This window comes from Trachinotus anak, unplaced genomic scaffold (genome assembly GCF_046630095.1).
Source record: "Trachinotus anak isolate AG129_WGS33_773 ecotype Australia unplaced genomic scaffold, CSIRO_AGI_Tana_v1 ptg000021l, whole genome shotgun sequence".
Lineage (NCBI taxonomy): Eukaryota > Metazoa > Chordata > Actinopteri > Carangiformes > Carangidae > Trachinotus > Trachinotus anak.
The window spans coordinates 882009-901488 of NW_027273872.1; the positions used below are offsets into that span (position 1 = coordinate 882009).

The 19480-nt window shown below is 42.9% G+C and overlaps 1 long non-coding RNA gene across 1 annotated transcript; it reads left to right on the forward strand.

Annotated features, from left to right (window-relative positions):
- The first annotated feature begins 1693 nt into the window (after positions 1-1693).
- LOC139605825 (uncharacterized) lies at positions 1694-5325 on the forward strand. Its single transcript, XR_011684482.1, has 4 exons — positions 1694-3862; positions 4406-4446; positions 4638-4717; positions 4913-5325. It is a non-coding gene; the product is annotated as an uncharacterized lncRNA (long non-coding RNA).
- The last annotated feature ends 14155 nt before the right edge of the window (positions 5326-19480 follow it).

The window sequence follows — 19480 nt, forward strand, 5'->3', positions numbered from 1 at the left end:
CCTCTGGAGCTCAGACTATACTGCAGATAGTTGGCTGAGACTTGTGTAGCTAGTTCTGTCTGATTGTACACAGCAGCTGGCACTAGACTAAGTGTACCGAACAGTATTACTGTTAAAAAAAAGAAACCAGCACGCAGCACTGCAAACAGATAAAACAAAGACTCACTTCCATTTTAAATCATCCACATAAAATATGCACGCTGTAGATGCAAAACAAAAAGAACCAGTCCATCGGATACTTGATCAAAGTGACCAAAACCTGACCTGGCACCATGGACACAGTGTACTTAGGAGTATTTTATACATATAATTCGAAATGATCCCTATAAACGTCATCTCTTATTGCTGCACAAGTGTTTTCATTTATATCATGTAATATGTGTTTTTCTACCTCTGTGCATGTGACTGGTTCATTGATGGGTAAACCAATAAAAAGCTGGAGGTCATATTTTAAAGTTTGTCATTCTGCAATATCAGTAAATTTGAGTCTATACAGCTTCTATTTCAGTCCATGTTACTTAAACATGAAACAAATTGACTGCTAGAGAGTGAGTCAGTGGGTGATGTGTGAGTGACTAAGCTTGTCATTATCTGTGCTCATGTTCGTGACGCTCATTCATGTGTACACGAGCACCACTCTCTGTGCCACTGTCATGTATACGATCCTTAAGGAAAAGTGACAGTCGTATAAAACAGGGGCCACTTTCTTGCCAAAGCAGCCTTGAATATCCTGATATACACAATGCATAATGCAAACTGTATATTTTTCCATACAGCTTCCACACAGCTGAGTGAAACACAGTTTCCATGCAGCTGGCTGGATGGCGTGTGCATCAGTCGATTCCCACAGGGTGCAAAGGCTATTTTGAGGGAGAGGTCGGGTTAAAGGCAAATCTTCAGGGACACAGATTTTTTATGTAGGTATATGTGAGGATCTTGCATACATGAAAGCTGAAGTGAGAGGAAATATCTGCGGCTGAAAAAAGAAGCCTCCAGTGGACACATGTAGAAGAAAACTGTCATCACTGTAGTTTTCATCTTCAATTCAGTTTTGAGTTTGTTTTCCCTTAGAAATGATCTTTGAAATGTATCAGTGTCCTGTGTCTTCGCAGCAAATACTTTTACCTAATCATTGAAACCATATTGGGTGAATTGTTGGGTCTCTTTTTTTCCTTTCTTTCCTATACTTTAAAGAGAAGGTCTTGACCTCCTCCAATTGGAAAGTGCCTTGAGATAATATCTGTTCTGATTTGGGCTATATAAATAAAACTTGATTTGATTTGATTTGATATTACATTTTAATTTCTCAAAAAGAAGAGGGATAGTTAGTGCTAAGAACACATCCTGGCTTGTAACTAAAAGAAAAAATATTTATAGAGATTTTAACATCTTAACAGAGAAATAACAAACTGTTGGTACAGATTAATCCTGGAGACTATAATTCACATTAATGTTACATAATGTATTTTCTGACCAGTCAGGCAACTGATTCCCAGTGCAAGACAAGACGGGTCCAGTTGCTTTAGAGCCACTGTTGTGTGTAGTTGTGTTTTTATATGTGCACATGTGACAGCACAATAATCTAAGCTGTTGTGTAGCTGAGGATGATGTCCTGTTTTACACTGGTGTAGGTTAACTGTTGTATCCACATCTTCTCTCCTCCTCTTTTCTGGCTGCTAACACTGCACCACATTCAAAATAAAAGTCTAGACATTTAAGTTGGCACAAGGATTCACAAGGTCATGGTGCAGCCTCCTATGTCAGGCCCTGCTCTGGGTTTAGCTCCCTGCTCCCTGTGGCTACTCAGCCTCAGGTGAAATGACTTTACCTTCACAGTCAGAGAGCTCCTGGTACTGTATTTTGTCTAAATCCAAAAACTCATCTCTTCAAGAAAAAAACTCCCACCTCCTCTACCTCCCGTTACTTTCCTCAGTAAATCGTATGTATTTCTGGGGATGAAGAAGTGTTAGAGAAGAAAATGCCTCTGCCCCTCTTGGGAATATTCTGGGTTCAGGTCCGATGATCCAGGTGAGATGGGCAGCACAGACGAAGCTGTGTACACGCTTAGCTTCAAGAAAGCGGTGGCAAAAGCAGGTAACACATGAAACTGCAAATACCTCAGCATCTGTGCCTGAAGTGCAGCATCTGAAGGAACACTGGCAACAGTGGGAACACAGCGGGGTCACCCTGCAACGCTCCCACAGTAAATATGCTTGTTTTCTTGGCTAAACACCCAGATGATTAGGTTAGGCCTCGATCTACAGTATATGTGCTAAACCAAAGGATGAGTCATTACTTTTTGGATAGTGTAGACTTGTAGGCTGAGGATTTCACCAGGCAAAATTATTCAGCCTTTTGTCATTTATGTGGACATATTTTTGTATCTTGTTCAGCCAAAACTCCCACAAGCTTAAATTATTTCTGTTTGATTAACTGCTGGCAGTTTTTTAATTAAGAGGGTAGCAAAGGGCAAAGCAATCAGCCTACAGGCCTCGTTAAAACTGCCCTGACCTGAACATGATAGATTCTTGCCCATGAGAGTGTCTCTTCTGTCTATTGGTCTATTTGCTAACAGTAGAATTATTTGGAAGTAGAAATGACTGAAGGTCTGGTCAACAACACTTAATGACATTGTCCTGCCCATGTGACTGGTATCAGACAGCTCCGTACAGTGTCGTACATGTGAGACTTCTCTTCTGACGACAGTGCCCGTGTTGTGGAGGAGCAGGCGCCACAGCTGGGAGGTTCTGGGATTTAGTCCACCTTGACACACTTAGACCTTTCTGTCTGAAGTCTGTTCTCATTGTGTTCTTTCAGCGCTCCTGTTTCTTTCCACATTTCAAAGACATGAAAAGAAAGAAAAGAGAGAATGAAGGAGACAAGCCGAAGAGATGCTGAGTGCGCTGCAGAGCAAAGTTATTACCAAATCAAATCATTTTTACCAAAAACTAAAATCCTTCAAATGCAGTTTTGACCTGTTTTCAAACACAATTTCTGAACACATGTAATTGTATGAGACTGTGTGTGTTTGTGTGTCTGTGTGTGGCATTACAAAGGACAACACAAGGGGCTTGATGCCATCCTGTTTACTTACCGGTCATTCAAGATGATCATGAATTTTTTAAGAGACAGGTTTTTAAGTTTCATGTGTGATGAGTCGTTCATCTTGTGGGTTAAAGCTGCTGGATACAACCTGCAAAACAAGTGTGTGTCTTTCTACGTTCCCGTGTTAGAGACAATGAGTAACTTCACCAATGTGGGATAAACTTTATCCCAAAACTTTGGCTTTGACCCATCTGTAAAGTAAAAAATGATGCAACTGATAAATGAGTCTGGCAAACACAGACTCCACGCAACATTAGCCTGGAGCGTTACTGTTTACTCTGCTCCAGAAGCTTCAAATAATGATTTATTGAAATAATCTGTGGACATCTGCAAGCATGACTGAAGATCTGTGATAACATCAGTTCTCTTATTTGATTCAGAAGAAATTATTTTCTTTCATTTTAATAAGGATTCTTTGTCATGCAGTCAAGCAATTATCAAGCCTCATAACGAGCTGCAGATTCTTCACACTGTTTCTGAGTATTTACCGAAGTCATCTGTGTAATTTATCAAATCTTTTCTGAAGTATTCCCTCCACAAACCATGAAAAACTTGTGTGTTTATGTGTGTACGTGACATGTTGTGTGTCCATGCCTCAGGTCTTCACTCTGACCAGCACGTGTCCTCTGGGAGGAGCCTGTTATGAACCACCGCTGCTGGAGCACGGGAATCTGCCACAGGCCAGAGGATGCAGGCAGTCACCAGTGAGCTAACGCTGATGATTAATGCAGTTCAGGACATATTACAGCGCAATATGGTAAAGTGTGTCACAGAAAGATGTTACACAGAATCTGATGGTTACAGATGTCAGTGGCAGGAAATACTGAGCAAGACAGATTATTAAAAGAATCACAAAATGTTTCCAGGGCTCAAAGAAGAGAAATGAGGAACATTCAAGGCCTCAGTCTGGTTCTGTGTTGTCGTCTCTACAAAGCAAAGATTTCATGATTAAAATGAGTGTTTAGTTGTTGTAATAGTAGAAAGAGTTGTATAGACACACAAATTACATTTCCTCCAAATCACATTTCATATTTCATCCTTAAATGAAGGTCAAAATTACCAATATGACTAAAAAACACAATTACAAAAATGGAAAAAAAATGAAACATACAAATCTCAGAACCCTCTTCTCTGAATTTATATTTGACTGAAAGCTCAGACAATAAACAGGGTGTTTTCAAAGGAGTTTCTAAGCGTTTGGAGGCTTGGATTTCTTTTCTCAGTCATGCACAATAACAAATTTTCTTTATTGACTCATCCCCTGTGTCTGTCTGGCACCGCTGTCATTCTCAAACTGAAGGTCGACTATTAAAGAAAAGACCAAAGGCCCAGAAGTCAGAGGTAATTTTCTCAGACTGAAGTCACACTTTCTTCTACATTTCATTCATTTAATGCATTTTGTTCTCCTCTTCACCTGTGTCCAGCTCTACCATTCTCTTCCATATTAAGCTGTTCTATGTTTAATCTGTGTCACGGAGAGAAAAAGCTTTAAAGGTCATGTTGGTTGTTCCCTTTTCTCTCACATAATGTAGCTCTCAGGTTACTCAATGTCCCCAGTTTGAAACCCTCCAAGTACAGTGTGACTCACGGGGCTATAAGCACATCCTTACAGGTGAGACAAAAAGTTCATCTACACCTCAGCCACAGGTTTATAAAATGTATTTGTAACTGGAGAGAAAGTGGCTCTACTCTTAGAGACTTTAGATGAAATGTTGTGTGATGTTTGTGGGAAAGCGACAATAAGTTCTTTTTATGGCGCCGTCCAATTAAAGTTTATCTTAATCTGAAGCCAAACTGATCCCCACAGATCTCGCAGCAATGTTCCTGCACTGTGCATCAGAGAGCTTTAGAGAGGATGCACATCTTTAGAGCCACAGAGCAAGTTTATCACCTGGGCAGCAGCCATGAAGGCTTGTGAAACGACCTCTACACAGACCACAGGATGCCTTTCTATCATCCTGTTTACTGGAATTCTGGTTCTTGGAGAGCTGCTACTCTGAGCACATGGGAATATCCCTGACAGACTGAACAGACTTTATATTGAATTATCTCTTTATCCACATTCCTCTGGAAAGACTCTGGAGGTTGTGGATCAAAAAACACAAACATTATACTGCACATGAACCCATCACACACAGACACACAAACCCAGATAAAGACAAACATGGATACTCATGAGAGCATGCATGCACGCACGCACGCACACACACACACACACACACACACACACACACACACACACACACACACACACACACACACACACAAACTTTCTAAGAAGCTCTGAGATCACCTGGACTCCAGCTCCAATCCTGCTTCAACCTACTTGTTGACCTTTAGAGTTTAAACCTAGTGAAGGATTTTTCCCTGATTTGTTTTGACATGGTTTTGTTTACCTCCTTTTCTCTCTTCCTTTTACCATCTTTTATTTCTGCCTGTCTCTCTCCTGCCATCTCTGTCTTAATCCTCTCTGCTCCCATATAGCCTTTTTCTGATTTACAAAAAACAGTCATCCAAGCCAACCTTGGGATGCCTTCAGGGGGATTAGATGCTTGAACTGTCAGGGTGAGAAGGATGTTGGATGTTAAGGATGTTCGAGGTGTAGGGCTAGTGGGCAGGAAAGCACCTGAAGGGTACTGATCCCCGAGCTGATGGAGAAATGAAAATAATTACCTGGGGTTTCTGATTTATGCTGTGATGCAGGCTCAGAGCTGTGCCTGTCCTCTGATTCACTGCGCCGTTATCCCCAGCCTGAGTCTGCAGGTGTCAGTTTCAGCGTGAGCAAAAGCTCTGCTTGTGCTGTTAGAGAGCAGAAGCAGGAGAGGCAGCTGCCTTCCAGGCCCTGGAAATCAGCAACAGCCTTTAAATGTCAGACCTCCATGCCCTGGCTTTTCTATTTAATCCAAAATGAATCATAAAAAGGTTACGTAGAAATATCACATAGAGTTCAGAACTGCTGAACCAGTGTGTTGGCCAAAACAAGATTAGTTTGCTTGAGTAGTTTGCAATGGAGCTCATAGATTGGCTGTGAGAAGGTCTTTGGTTTGTGATATAAACATGTGTGTGTGTGTCAGTGAGCAAGGGACGAGCAAGTATTTAATCTTTCAATCCACTATTTGCTGTTTGTAATGACCATAAAGTTTGAGTCGATGAGAGCACTGAGGTCAGCTCCACTGAGTGAGTCTGCAGCAGCTACAGTTCACTGGGACCGAACTTCCTCAGCAGCTGTAAAGTGCCATGAAACCCTGCACGTCATAGGCCTGATGGGAGAAAATGTGATTGAAAAAAACTGCATTCTAATAAATCATGAAAGATTTCACATACACTCACTCTAGAAATTGATTTTCTCATAAAGGAAGAGATTGCTTGTGGTCCACTGCAGGTCCAGAGGTGGGAAATCAATCAAACCTGTCACCTCTACATGTCTGAGTACTGCAACTTTTTGAGTTTATGTAGTATGTTTACATAAAAATACTACTTACTTGCTCTCTCTCTTGCTGCCTTGCCCTCTACTTTCATATAAAAGTAGTAGATTGGTGAGTTAAATTTCCAGACATGAGTCCTGTCATGAATGATGTCACATACTTTATACAACAGTAGGTTCGTCCATTAAAGACTTATATGACAGTAACCAGTCATATTAGTATTATTATTAATAGCTACATTAAAGCAAACCTCTACCTCCCTATCATCCTAATGCAGACAGATTCATCTTGATGTGAGTAATTTTCCAGGTAAATAATCCTAATTATAGCATAGAGATATAATTAGTTAAGTGCAGTCCACAGTTCTGCGACGGTGTTTTCTGATTCTTTTTTTCCATATGTAGAAACATCTTTGTTTAAGAAAAGCTTTAATAAACTATCATCACTCAACTTCTCTGCCATCATTTCTCCCATAAAGATTGTTGTTGACTCTGATTGTTTGCAAGGGCATCTAAAATCAATATGTTACAGTAGTGTCTCTTATTACTTATTTCATTTCCACCCCTTGACAGCAGCTCAACCAGACCTGATGAGAAACACACACACACACACACACACACACACTAATATTCACACACAAACACACAAAGAAGCACCTCAAGGTCTCCTTCATGTTTGAGCGACCACAGAAATTATGTGCTGATGACACCTAAACAGATTGTGTAATTACTTTTGCCCCGGTGGCCCTGGACTGTAACAAAGATTTCCAAGTCCTAAGGCAGTTTACTACCAATCCAGAACCTGAGTTTTGTGTGTGTTTGGATGCAGCTGACATTTATGACTATGCAATTAAAAAAAAATCAGTTTCTAGGACAACACACGAAAAAAACAGCATGTCCAGAAGACAGGAGATGCCTGAGAGGGTTAAGGATTGTGGGTAATATTAGATAAAAGTCATCCCCTCTCCCCTGTGGTTTGTCAGAGTGTGGCCTGTGCACATGCTGTGGCCCCTTCCTTGCTCAATCTCATATGTTTTATTGAAAGCCGGCAGGCAAAGGTCATCGTTGTTTTCTCTGGGGACTTTTGCTCCCTAAAGCTGAGAGTTCATGCCAAGCATCCTACGCTGTTAAACAATATAAACTGCAGAGCTCTGACAAAGTGGTGAATTCAGCCTATTAATGGACCATCAGGGAGGTGGTGCACACTATGGGGGCTGGTGGTCTAAATTCATCCTGACATGCTTAAATAACACATTCTTTTCACATTTGCTGATTTGATTATTAAATGTTCCTTCAGGCACCTGCTGCCTTCAGGAACTTCAGGACAAAAATATCACAGTTTGTTCTCATCTGCTCAGTAGAAGAAAGAGAAAGAAGAGAACTGGACAACTGACAAGACGAACAGTTGAGGAAAACTTAACATATTTCATTGTGAGGAATAAGAAGTTTTTAACGCAACTGGTCTGACTCTTTTTAATTAGTGTTCAACTGTGTTTACAGAGCAGATTAACAGTCAGTCCTCTGGCATAAACTCTTCTCTCTGTTACTGGCGGCATCAGGACCTCAGCATCCTATTCATTCATATTCAAGCATGTGTATGCTTCATAATTCTTTACCATATTTGATCACATTTCCAATATGCAGCTTTAATGAACAGCTGGACCTCACACCGGCCCAGACAGTGATGACAATAATTCCCTTGTACAAATGAATTGACTCCTAGTCAATAATCTGATGTGTTTGACAACAGGAATTTAACATCAGTGTGAAACTCCCTAGTCAAAGCAAAGATTAACCTCATTTCAGAAGTGTAAATTAAAAAAAATGGTCCACTGGTCTCTGAAGACTAAGGAGGTGGTATTGGCAGCCAGATAGCAGCTGAGGAGGGGAATGAGAAACAGAGAGATCAAGCCTCAAACAGGTTTCTGTCAGACAGGCCATGCTGTTGGAAATCCATTTATCAGAGGCAATAAATAACCACTGCTCTCCAGACAGTCTGCAGCACCTGGGCCCACACTGCCACCTACTGGACTGGCCTGTGTATGTGTGGATGGTGTTAAATACTGGGGATGGAGACGTATTCACAAACTTAAGCTAAAGTAAAACAAATGGAGGAATTATAAAAAATATTTAATCTATCAATAGCAGACAAGCTAGACAAGCCAGAGTTTAGGGGTGTGTCTCAGTTACCATCACTATGGAAACCATTAGCTGCAGCTGGTCACACCAAACTGATCCAGATCAGATTAGACTTGCACAGACACATAGACACACAAAGACGCACACTCACACAAACGTACCAGTTACCTGGTAGCAGCGTAACAACAGCCCAGAGCACCAGTCATCCATTAATCATTGAAGTTTAGCTCAGGCTGTTCCTGAAGAAATGCACTTTAGCTGTCATGGAAACAACCCCAGTCTTATTCATCTTCTTTCTACATATTCTCACTTTCATTTAAAACCTTAATTCAAACTTTAGACAGATCACAAACATAAGAATTTTTACACTTTAATTCAGCCTGTTCACAATCTCCATTCATTTTCTTTTATGCACATTTCAGGCCGTGCATAAAGCAACAGTTTGATTTGCACCGTGGACTCAGTCCCTCCTAGTTTTGTAAAGTCACAGGTGAAAGGGCTCAAAGGCTGCATCAATGAGAGGAAGCAGAAACTTGATCAGACTGTGGTTTTATTCTGAAAGTCCTGACTGGCAGTTTTGATTGGCAGCTAGTTTACAGCTCAGCACCGGAGAGGGGGCCAAGCTCTCTGCCTCCCCCCGTTTTTGTTTTTTCCTGGAACCCAGTTTTGATATTTTCTAGGCGGGACCTGATTGGCTGGTTGCCTGGCAGTGTGACTCACACCTGTACTTTTTTCACTGTTTCCACTACAGTTTGAAATCTTCGTCTCTTGATACGACTTCAACTGCTTCTTCAGACAAATTCAAGCCAGCAACAAAGTTTAGCTTCAGCTTGTGCAGAGAGCAGCAACCCCACTGCATTTTCTTCAGAAACTCCACTTTCTAGTTAATTATGAAAAACCTTTTTTTCCCATGTGCATTAGGAAGTAATAGGTGCTTCCTTCTACTGTGGCCTTCCCTGCCTTCTTTTATAAACGTTTAATTATCAAGGCAGGAGTTTTGCTGAGTGGACATGTTTATACCTAAAGGTACCACTTTAATATTCTAATACTCCCTGTGAAACTCAACAAGTGTTCTCTGGTAAACTTTGTTTCAAGTTGACAGATGTTGTTGAGGGATGAATCAGCATTACCCATACTCCCTTGCACTGTTCCTCATCCCTCTTCTCCCCAACAATGTTCCAGTCACAGCCCCACACGCCCTCCCCTCAGCGAAGTCAGGTGAGCATTTGCCACAACAGGTAGACTTATTCCATGCATCAATTCATGCTGACAAAACATGTCCGCCTCCTGGGGGATGTTACATCATCATCTATTCAGCTGAGAAATACACGCCTCCTGTTGCTGCGACTCCTTCCAGACATCACACTCTGACGAGACTGTTAAGGTGCCCTTACTGCCGCCGTCGCCCAGACGCCACCTACACAAACAGATGCACAGACACAGGTTTTTTTAAATCTGTCTTACTATCATACTCACATGTGAACACTGAAGAGTTAATGATGTTGGTGAAGTGATCCCTTCCCTGCGCGACTGCTAGGTGATGATCAGTGGAGAAAATCACTCTCTTTGCTCTGTGGAAAAGTGCAGCTGAAGGTAATATAAGGCTTCGACAGTGAGACAGCCAATTAAATGGGAATCTTCCAAAGTTATGTAGTTTTTAGTTCAGAATTCACTGAAAATCTGAACCTGTCCTTTCTGTCTTAAATACGACTTGATTGGCTTATTTCTTAACTTCATCTGGAAAAATTTAGTGACACAGTAAAGATTCTGTGTTAAATGAATTAAATTATTTTATACATGTATACTGGCTGTGAATAACAGATCACCCAGCTGTAGTCCCTTTGACCAACATGCAACATGAAAATCCCTTTATCCCAACATGAAGCACATGGCACAAAGTTGAGTCCAAAGACACAGCTGCACTTCTCATAAATTTGCCTCGAGCCCGGAGTCTCTGCCATGTTCTGCCTGTTGTTTCCTGGTGTCCATTTCAAAAGAAATCAGCTCCCATGTGGAAGGAGGGATGGAGCCAGTGGCACTGTCTGCTTTATATTTCTCCCTGTGATCTGTGCAGAGAAAAGGCCCAAAGTGCGGCTAAAATTAACCTAAAAATCGGTTCCTTCATTTTTACTTTCAAGAACTTGGACCTTGTATTGAACAGTATTGGCTGTCGTGATTTGCTGCTTTCTACTGAGAGGGCACTTTCATGGAAGCATAAGAGGAAATTGATAACCTCTTTCTTTGTTGAATCTCTATTTGTCCTTGTTAAATGATTAGACACAGGGGGTTTAAAGATGGACGGACGGCACAGAGCAGCCACACTGAGATCAGTCGGTATCACAGGGTACGAGAGTGGGATTCATACAGAAAGTGGTGGAGAGGACAGATGGACAGATGGGATGATGGATGAAGACAGACCAGAGCGCACGCACACACGCACGCACACACACACACACACACACAATCCAGACGTTCAGAACTACAGCCCCAGAGGTAAAATCAATAAATAAATACATTTTACATACAACATGATCACTCTCTGCTGATGTTTCACTCCACTTCCACCTTCTCTCATGGGAATAAGGAAACCTGGAAGAACTGAGATGTGGTTTGAGATATTTCTGATAAATTTTTCATGTGCAAAGATGTTTTTTTTCACTCCAGTGACAACTCATCTGCACTCAAGTTCAAGTGAAGTGCAATTACTTTATTTTCTCCCTGGGACCGAGCACATCTAAAATGTCGTTGTTTATTTCTCATATCATATTGACACAAACACATTTTTTTCTCCAGATATTGTATGTGGCAGCACTTTCTCCCTGTCCTCTTCTGTTAGCAGAACCTGTTGGTAAAACAGACAAAGATACACTTCTGTCCCAGGGGAAGCTGCTAATTTTGGAGCGCAGCACACAAAACAAAACAAACCCTCTCCACATGAAAGGCCTCATGAATATTCATAAGTGATGATCACAATGGACTATTATTATCATTACACCTCTCTTCATGCACAAACTGTAAAACCAGTGCACAAATGAAAGAAGACATTCTAAACCTCCTTCTTGATTTTTTTTAGGTAAAAAAAGCATGAAAATTATTCTTTTCTTACATGATGTATAATAAGATGATAATATGTCAGCTGTTTTGCAGCATATTTCATCATCACTTTTGCCACTTTTGAATGAGATTTTTGGCAGAGGGTAAAGTGATGTTGGCTACATTATACGGTGCCAGACAGACACTACTGACCTCCTGGGATTTTCATGCATCAGTCTTTAGAGGTTGGTGAGAAAAACAAAAAAAAACAATGAGCAGTGACTCTGCACAAGGAAACACTTAGTGGATGAGAGAGGTCAGAGGATAATGACCAGACTGGTTGGAGCTGACAGACAGGCTGCAGTAGCTCAGGTAACCACTTCTTGCAACTGTTGTGAGAAGAAAAACACTGAGGCTTTGAGGAGGATGAGCTCCATCAGCAGAAGACCACATCAGGTTTCACTCCTGGCTGCAGTGGACACAGGTTCACCAAAACTGGACACTTGAAGGCTGCAAAAATGTGGCCTGGTCTGATGAATCTGGATTTCTGCTGTGGCACAGATGGTAGCGTCAGAATTTGCCTTCAGCAGCACGAATCCATGGACCCGACCTGCCCGGTGCCAACAGTCCAGGCTGGTGCTGGTGGTGTAATGGTTGGTGTAATGCTGCTTTGGGCTCCTGATACTAGTCAGTCATCGTTTGAATGTCACAGCCTTTCTCAGAATCAACGACACAAACGTAGTACCTCCAGGTTCCCTACATACAAGCCTAAAGAACTGAGGCTGCTTCCTGTGAGTCGTATGTGATATCTGATAAAGCTCTTTTCTGCTGAGCTGAACATCACAATTTTAATGATGCTGTTGCCAAACCTTTAGATGCTGAAACCCTGTCTGTGCAGTCAGTGCTGCCCTCCCCCTCTCTCTCCATCACTGTGTGATGTTTTCTAAAAGACAGCAGAAGAAGATAATAACTGTCTGAATTCACTCATTCAATTTGCTACAAAAGCTCCACAGAACATACATTTCCGCTCCTCCCTGACATCCTCAGAGTTTTTGTGGGTCTTTACTGACATCTATTGGACAAGAGTGAAAGTGTTCTTTACTTTGATATTCTCAAGTGGAGAGTTTCAACTCGATTTTGACGTGCAGTGAATATGTTTTACTGCTGTCACCTTAAAGGCTTATTTTTATCAATCAAAAACCTCTTCTCTCTCATGAATGAATAAACTTTGTATACATTTAGATTCAGGGTTTCATACTCCAAAGACAGATGTCAGTGGATAATCACATAAAAGAAATGAATCCCTTGTATGTTAAATTTGACACTAACACAGTGGTTTGATAGTATATTGCACCACTGAATGCAAACATTGTAACAATAAAGCTGCCAGTATTGTACAACTGCATATACAGTGTCAGTACAGGTCAACTGCACATAATGTGTAGTATGTTGACATTTTAAAGATCTACCACTGCATCAATAAGTTTTATCTTCATTATAATGGACCAAAAATGAAAGTGTGTTACACTGATCATTTCCAGGTCCACTCTCCTCTGTAATTATATTTTACAGTTTCAATATATGAAGAGACTTTTTTTCGGTTTACTTTTCTGGTGAAAGTTTTAAGTCCTTGACTCAAAAACAGAAAAACAGCAGAACATTATAACTGAGTAATATCTGGATTTTCCTAATCATTTTCTAATCATCTGTTTTTTCAGAGAACAGTTGTCTTTCCTGTATGAAAGGTCTCCCAAATTTCCAATCTACTCTCTCTTAAGGAGCAAATCAAGTGGCTGTGACTGACAAAAACATACTGTATAAAACTCAGGCTCAAAATATTTACCTCATAATTCTTCATTTAAAATTCTATTCTTTCTTTAGTTTCGTTGCTATGAGATCATCTTGTCCATTTTACTGGTATTGCTGTGATGCACTGAGCAGAATTTAGGGTTTATTTCAGAGTTTGATCGAAGCTTCTGAAGTAGGACTGGTGTTTATCACACACAAGTGAAATTCATAAACAGGTAACACAGGCAGCTTTTTAACCTCAGATCAGGAGATCAGGGTGTACAGGAAGTGTCCCTCCTGGCCGGGGCCACAGCCGGGACGGGACAGCCGTGAAAACCAGATAACAACAGTGACTCACTTTCAGAACATGTGGCTTTTCCCCACAAATGTGTGGACAAGTTTAGGAAATGATTCTTTCTCAATAGCTGTGTCAGTTTTATCTCTAATCATTTACAGCCACTTTGCTGCTGTTGGAAATTCTGATTCCTGAAGCTTCACTTCCAAAATTATTGCATCTTCCAACTTATGTTATTTATTTTAACTATCTATTATTGTAGGATATTATATTTTAGGATGCTGCTACATGGAGTGCTGCTGAACTAAGTGTCACTGTATTGTTTTATCAGTGCAATGACAGCGAATATCTCTCTATCTTTGTTTGTTCAAACAAATAATTTGTATCTGTTAGACACTGTTCAGCTTCTGAAGCTGTATCCTCCAATCAATTTGTGCGGCTTGTTGCATCAACAAAGCTGTGAACTGTATCCCACCTCCCTGCTCATCACAGTGTCTGAGAGATAGAAATATTGCAGATCTTTATTTGCAGATCATTGTACTTTACAAAGTTGCGTCTGAGTAAGAACAAAGTTTGTGTGATTTTTAAATATATAATATAGACTAGTATCAAAACAATCACCCCACAGGTTCATTTAGTCGCTGCTCTGAAGCTTGTGACTGAATAAAATCCTCCTCAGCAGAGGGAGATCCCAGTTGTCATGGAACTGTAGAAGTTTTCATTTCTCTAAGCACTTTGAATATTTCTTGCCCATGACGACTTAAAAGCTTCAGAACTTTGTGATGAGACTTAATTCTCAGCCTCAATATATTATATTTTATCTTAATTCTTCTTGTTTTGTTTTTTTTAATTATCAAAATCAAATATCTCTGCACTGCACTCTGATTCACATCTGTACAGGGAGACGCACCGGAAACAAAGTGAGTAAATGTGAGTAGAAATACACATCATCACAACACAGACTAATGTTAACATGAACCACATTCAAAATCCATGAACATTACACATCATTACACATGTGCACAAATCAGTCACTTATTCTGTTTTAAGTTATGTGCTGAACTTGGTCTAACGTCTGTGACTTGGTGACATTCATGTGTTCGGTATATTCTTCCTTTATCTGTACTCACACTGACGTACAACGTACATTTAACTGGTGTTGATCATATGAATCATTATCTGTCACTATCAGTACCTAAAAGCCACCTCATGCTCTCATCTGGTTCAGGCTGGTTACAGTGAACTTTGGATGTGGTTACGCTGGAACTGTGCAAAAAGTCAAACACAAGCAATGAGTCACAAATACACACAAACACACATCCACAGGCGCACACTGTTTACATACTGGCGCTGCAGCCCACTGCTTTAACACCAAAAGCCTTTCCTCTGTCTGTCTATTCCATTGTTAAGTCTGTGGTAACGTATCTGCATAATAAACAACTTCTGGAATAGACCACACACTTATTTCTGTTTTATTGTCTGGTTTTCTCATCTGTCCTCCTCATGTGCATCCAAGAAGGAGACACTTACAGGATTTGCTAATGTTGTGATGTAACAAGAAGGACGTGATCCCTCACTGGCTTCCCAGGCTCTCATTGCTCTGTTGACTGACTTCAGTCTGTTGTACCTTTAGATCAGGCTGCATTTGTACAATGTGTGTATCCTTGAGGCCTAATAAACATGTTGTGTACATGATTGAAAACTCTGAAACCTACATGGTTTACGTCCATGTTTACTAGCTAGCAGGCTTCTTCTTCCATCCTTTGTTGGCGTATTGCTTCACTTCTTGGCACATCACCATCACAAAAAGTTAGTCAGTGGAATAGAGGGAACACATCAACAGGATTTTACACATGTACAGCCACATGCATGTCAGTAACTTCACAGGCACCTTTAAGCTACCACAGCATAACACTGTCACACCAGTATTGTAGGTCATTTGTTCTGCACTGAAGGAAAAAAATGAGAATACATTCTTACATCATATATTTCACCCTCACAAAATGTAACCAGACCTACGTTTGCTTGGAAACTAACCGGAGCAGCCTTTTCAGGCATCAGTACAGCTGTTCAGTCTATTTGTTGGAAGAAATACAACAATGACAAATCAAGGTTCACAGCCAATGTCAGCTTAACCAGGTGAAGGTAGAGCCCAGCAGAAGGGAAGATAAAACTCACTGACAAAGAAAACATGAGTAAGAGGAGTTACACAGCCAATAATTTAACAAAAGTGTGGTGAAAAACTTCCCCAGCTTCAGGAATCACTCTCCCCACTCCACAGCAAGCTGGCTGAACCTGGATGGACGAAAGCGACAGTAACCAGTGACAGTAACCTGAAGCTGAGTGCACTGTGGACCTCACTGGGTGCTACAGTATCCTGGGATCGGAGGAGGAACTGCAACAGAAGACAGAAGAGAGTGTGCCAACAAAAAAAAAAAAGTTCTGCTCTAGCCACTGAGACTTCATGATTTCAACTGGTTGGCAAGTGTCCATTCATTTCTTGTAATGGATGAGAAAACAGCTCAGAGGAGGTGTTTGTTTGTTGCTCTAAATGAATGAACCAGCTTGTGAGCGAGGGCGAGAGAGTGAGTGAGTGTTGCTGAGTAATACATCAGACAGTAATTCAAGTGAATGGGAAAGTGTGTCAAAGCTTTTGACTGGTACTGTACATGTATATTGATTTTAAAAGATTTGTTATATTGCTAAAAGAAAGACATACAAAAAAAAGAAAGCGATTAAGTCTCTGAGATGTCCCACAATCCCAGTGGATGGTTCTTTGCCTCCACATCATCCATAGCTATTACGACACATATGACTCAGAGGGGATTACCCCTGACTTAATACAGCTTTAACTTTTCTTCCACTTATGTGGTATCAGCATAGATAGATAGACACTTTATTTATCCTCAAGGGGAAATTCAAATATCCAGCAGCTCATTATAGAGACAAACATTCCTCCAGTTGTAAACCACAAAAAAGACTAAATAAATAAAAAATAATAGCTATACAACAGTGTCTCCTCTTGCATTTAAAATCATAGGACAGCCACAGCTATCAAGTCTCTGCACAACAATCACAGCCTGGTTTGGATCGACCACAACAAAGGTCAATGAAACACTGTGAAGGACAGTGAGCCTGCTGCCCTGCCAACTCCCCAGGAACTGTACAACTCCCGAGTCAGTGAACAGTGAGGCAGGGAACATCACCACAGACTGGTGAAATCAGTGAAGACATTATTTTTTTCTTTCTCCCCTAACAGAAGGAGCTACAGATCACTCTGCACCAAACACCCAGACACTAGAACAGATTCCTCCCACAGGTCATCACCTCAGGAAACTGTTTCCACGCGATGATCAGTGCTTCTCAAACTTTTTATTATTAAAGTTATAGTATTGAAGTTTTCCACATTCAAATGTCTACAAATGACTAAACATGTGTTATATATTTTTTGAGTTATGTACTGACATTATCCCGAATGTTTCTGGCAATTCCCAAACCAGAGAAATGGTGATTTCATGATTTTAGTCACGGTGAGGCCCCGATTCATTCAGTCGCCTGTCAATGCTGTCATATCCCCTATGCACATGCGTCAGCGTCCCCTGAATGTTTTTCAATAAAGATTTTTTTTTTTAAGTGTTTAGGTTTATAAAGCTGTGTGTAACTGCCAGTGGGAGGCAGCAAAGCACTAAACCATGCCTAGTCTGGCTGAAAGAAGAAGAAGAAGAAGAAATCGCAATTAGCAGAAGCTCCAAATGGACTTTTATCCCGTTTTAAGCCACATTTTAAGACAGGCTACACCTTTTACACCTTTGGTCGTTTTCAACTATACGTTTTAACTAGAAGCAGGAATTTAGTGACTGGGCGTCTGGACTGAAGTTCTCAGAGAAAACAGACAGGGTGGATGTCCTGTGTCCAGCGAGGAGCGTGGACAAATCACTGAGTTCTAAAGTGAAACAGCTTTTACTCCCTGGTCTGTTTGTGATGGAGAGAGGACACTGCGTGGACGGCTGGTAAAAACCAGGAAAGGAGAGGAATGACCTGCAGGAGAGTCCCGGCCTATGTCTGTTCATACCTTACCAAAGAAACAAAGGTAAGGAGTCCCAGTTTCCCGCCTTTCCAAGCCGCTGTGTCCGCCGAGAAGCGTCGGTGAATCAAGAGTTTTACAGCGACAGAGTTTTAATCCGCTGGTCTGTGCCCGGGGAGGACGGTGAAAAGCTGCTGGGCCTCAGGTTCATCATGAGCAGCTGGTTGGATTCGCGGTTTTAGCCCCCAGCTCCGTGGACTCTGACTTTAAATGTGAGGCTGGTTTCACGGCTTTGACCAGCGGTCAGTTTCCTGTGGAGAGGAGACCTCTGTCGGTAGTTCAGCTCCAGGCACTGACCTCCCGACCGACGGACGCAGGACACCCAGCGGCAGTGGTGGTGAAGACAACAACTCCCATGATCCTACGCTGTTTCATGACGTCACAAAACACGGTCTTGTTTTGATTGAGACCCCGTTATTGTCACAGCTGCAGATGTGATGAACTTTTGTAAGATAATAATAACAACACTTTTTTAAACTATAGGATGGTTTAATAACTTTGATTAATTAGTTTGAGTAATTATTTTTTAACTGCAGACTCAAGTTCTATTAAAGACTCAGCAACAAGAACCTAAAAATAATAATTATTATGTATTACTTAGGAATAAAGTCCTCAGTTTCCGCTTGATATGCTTCACTTTAACCGGCCTCGCGGGTCGTCCGCTGGTTCAGAGGTCACCGCTGGTTCAGAGGTCACCGCTGGTTCAGAGGTCACCGCCCCGGGGAAAGCTCTCTGTTCGATTCCCTGCTTCATGTTAACATGGCGCTGCAGCAAAGGCCAACTAATCAGTGGGTCGACCGATCTGAAGCCGAGGAGGCTGCCGGGGCCGGCCGCTGGGGGGGCGCTGGGGGGCCGCTGGGGGGGGGCGCTCGGGGTCTCGGCCGCTGGGGGGGCCGGCCGCTGGGGGGGCCGCTCGGGGTCTCGGCCGCTGGGGGGCCGCCCGGGGTCTCGGCCGCTGGGGGGGCCGGCCGCTGGGGGGCCGCTGGGGGGCCGCTCGGGGTCTCGGCCGCTGGGGGGGCCGGCCGCTGGGGGGCCGCTGGGGGGCCGCTCGGGGTCTCGGCCGCTGGGGGGCCGCCCGGGGTCTCGGCCGCTGGGGGGGCCGGCCGCTGGGGGGCCGCTGGGGGGCCGCTCGGGGTCTCGGCCGCTGGGGGGGCCGGCCGCTGGGGGGCCGCTGGGGGGCCGCTCGGGGTCTCGGCCGCTGGGGGGCCGCCCGGGGTCTCGGCCGCTGGGGGGGCCGGCCGCTGGGGGGCCGCTGGGGGGCCGCTCGGGGTCTCGGCCGCTGGGGGGGCCGCCCGGGGTCTCGGCCGCTGGGGGGCCGCTGGGGGGGCGCTCGGGGTCTCGGCCGCTGGGGGGCCGCCCGGGGTCTCGGCCGCTCTGATGCAGTCGGCGCATACCACCGGCATTTCCGACGTGTCAGCACAACCGAGGCGGGGGGTCCCGTGAGCCGGGGGGGGACACACCGCCTCACGGTTCAACACAAACCAACCGGGGCGCGAAAACGTGAGTGCGCGTCGCTGCCACCGTCGCGCCCGCGGCTGCTTCATGGTCTGATCTGTGCGCGTCGTCGGGGGAGTCCCGGCCGTCAGTGCGCCTCTGGCAGTCTGCAGACCCT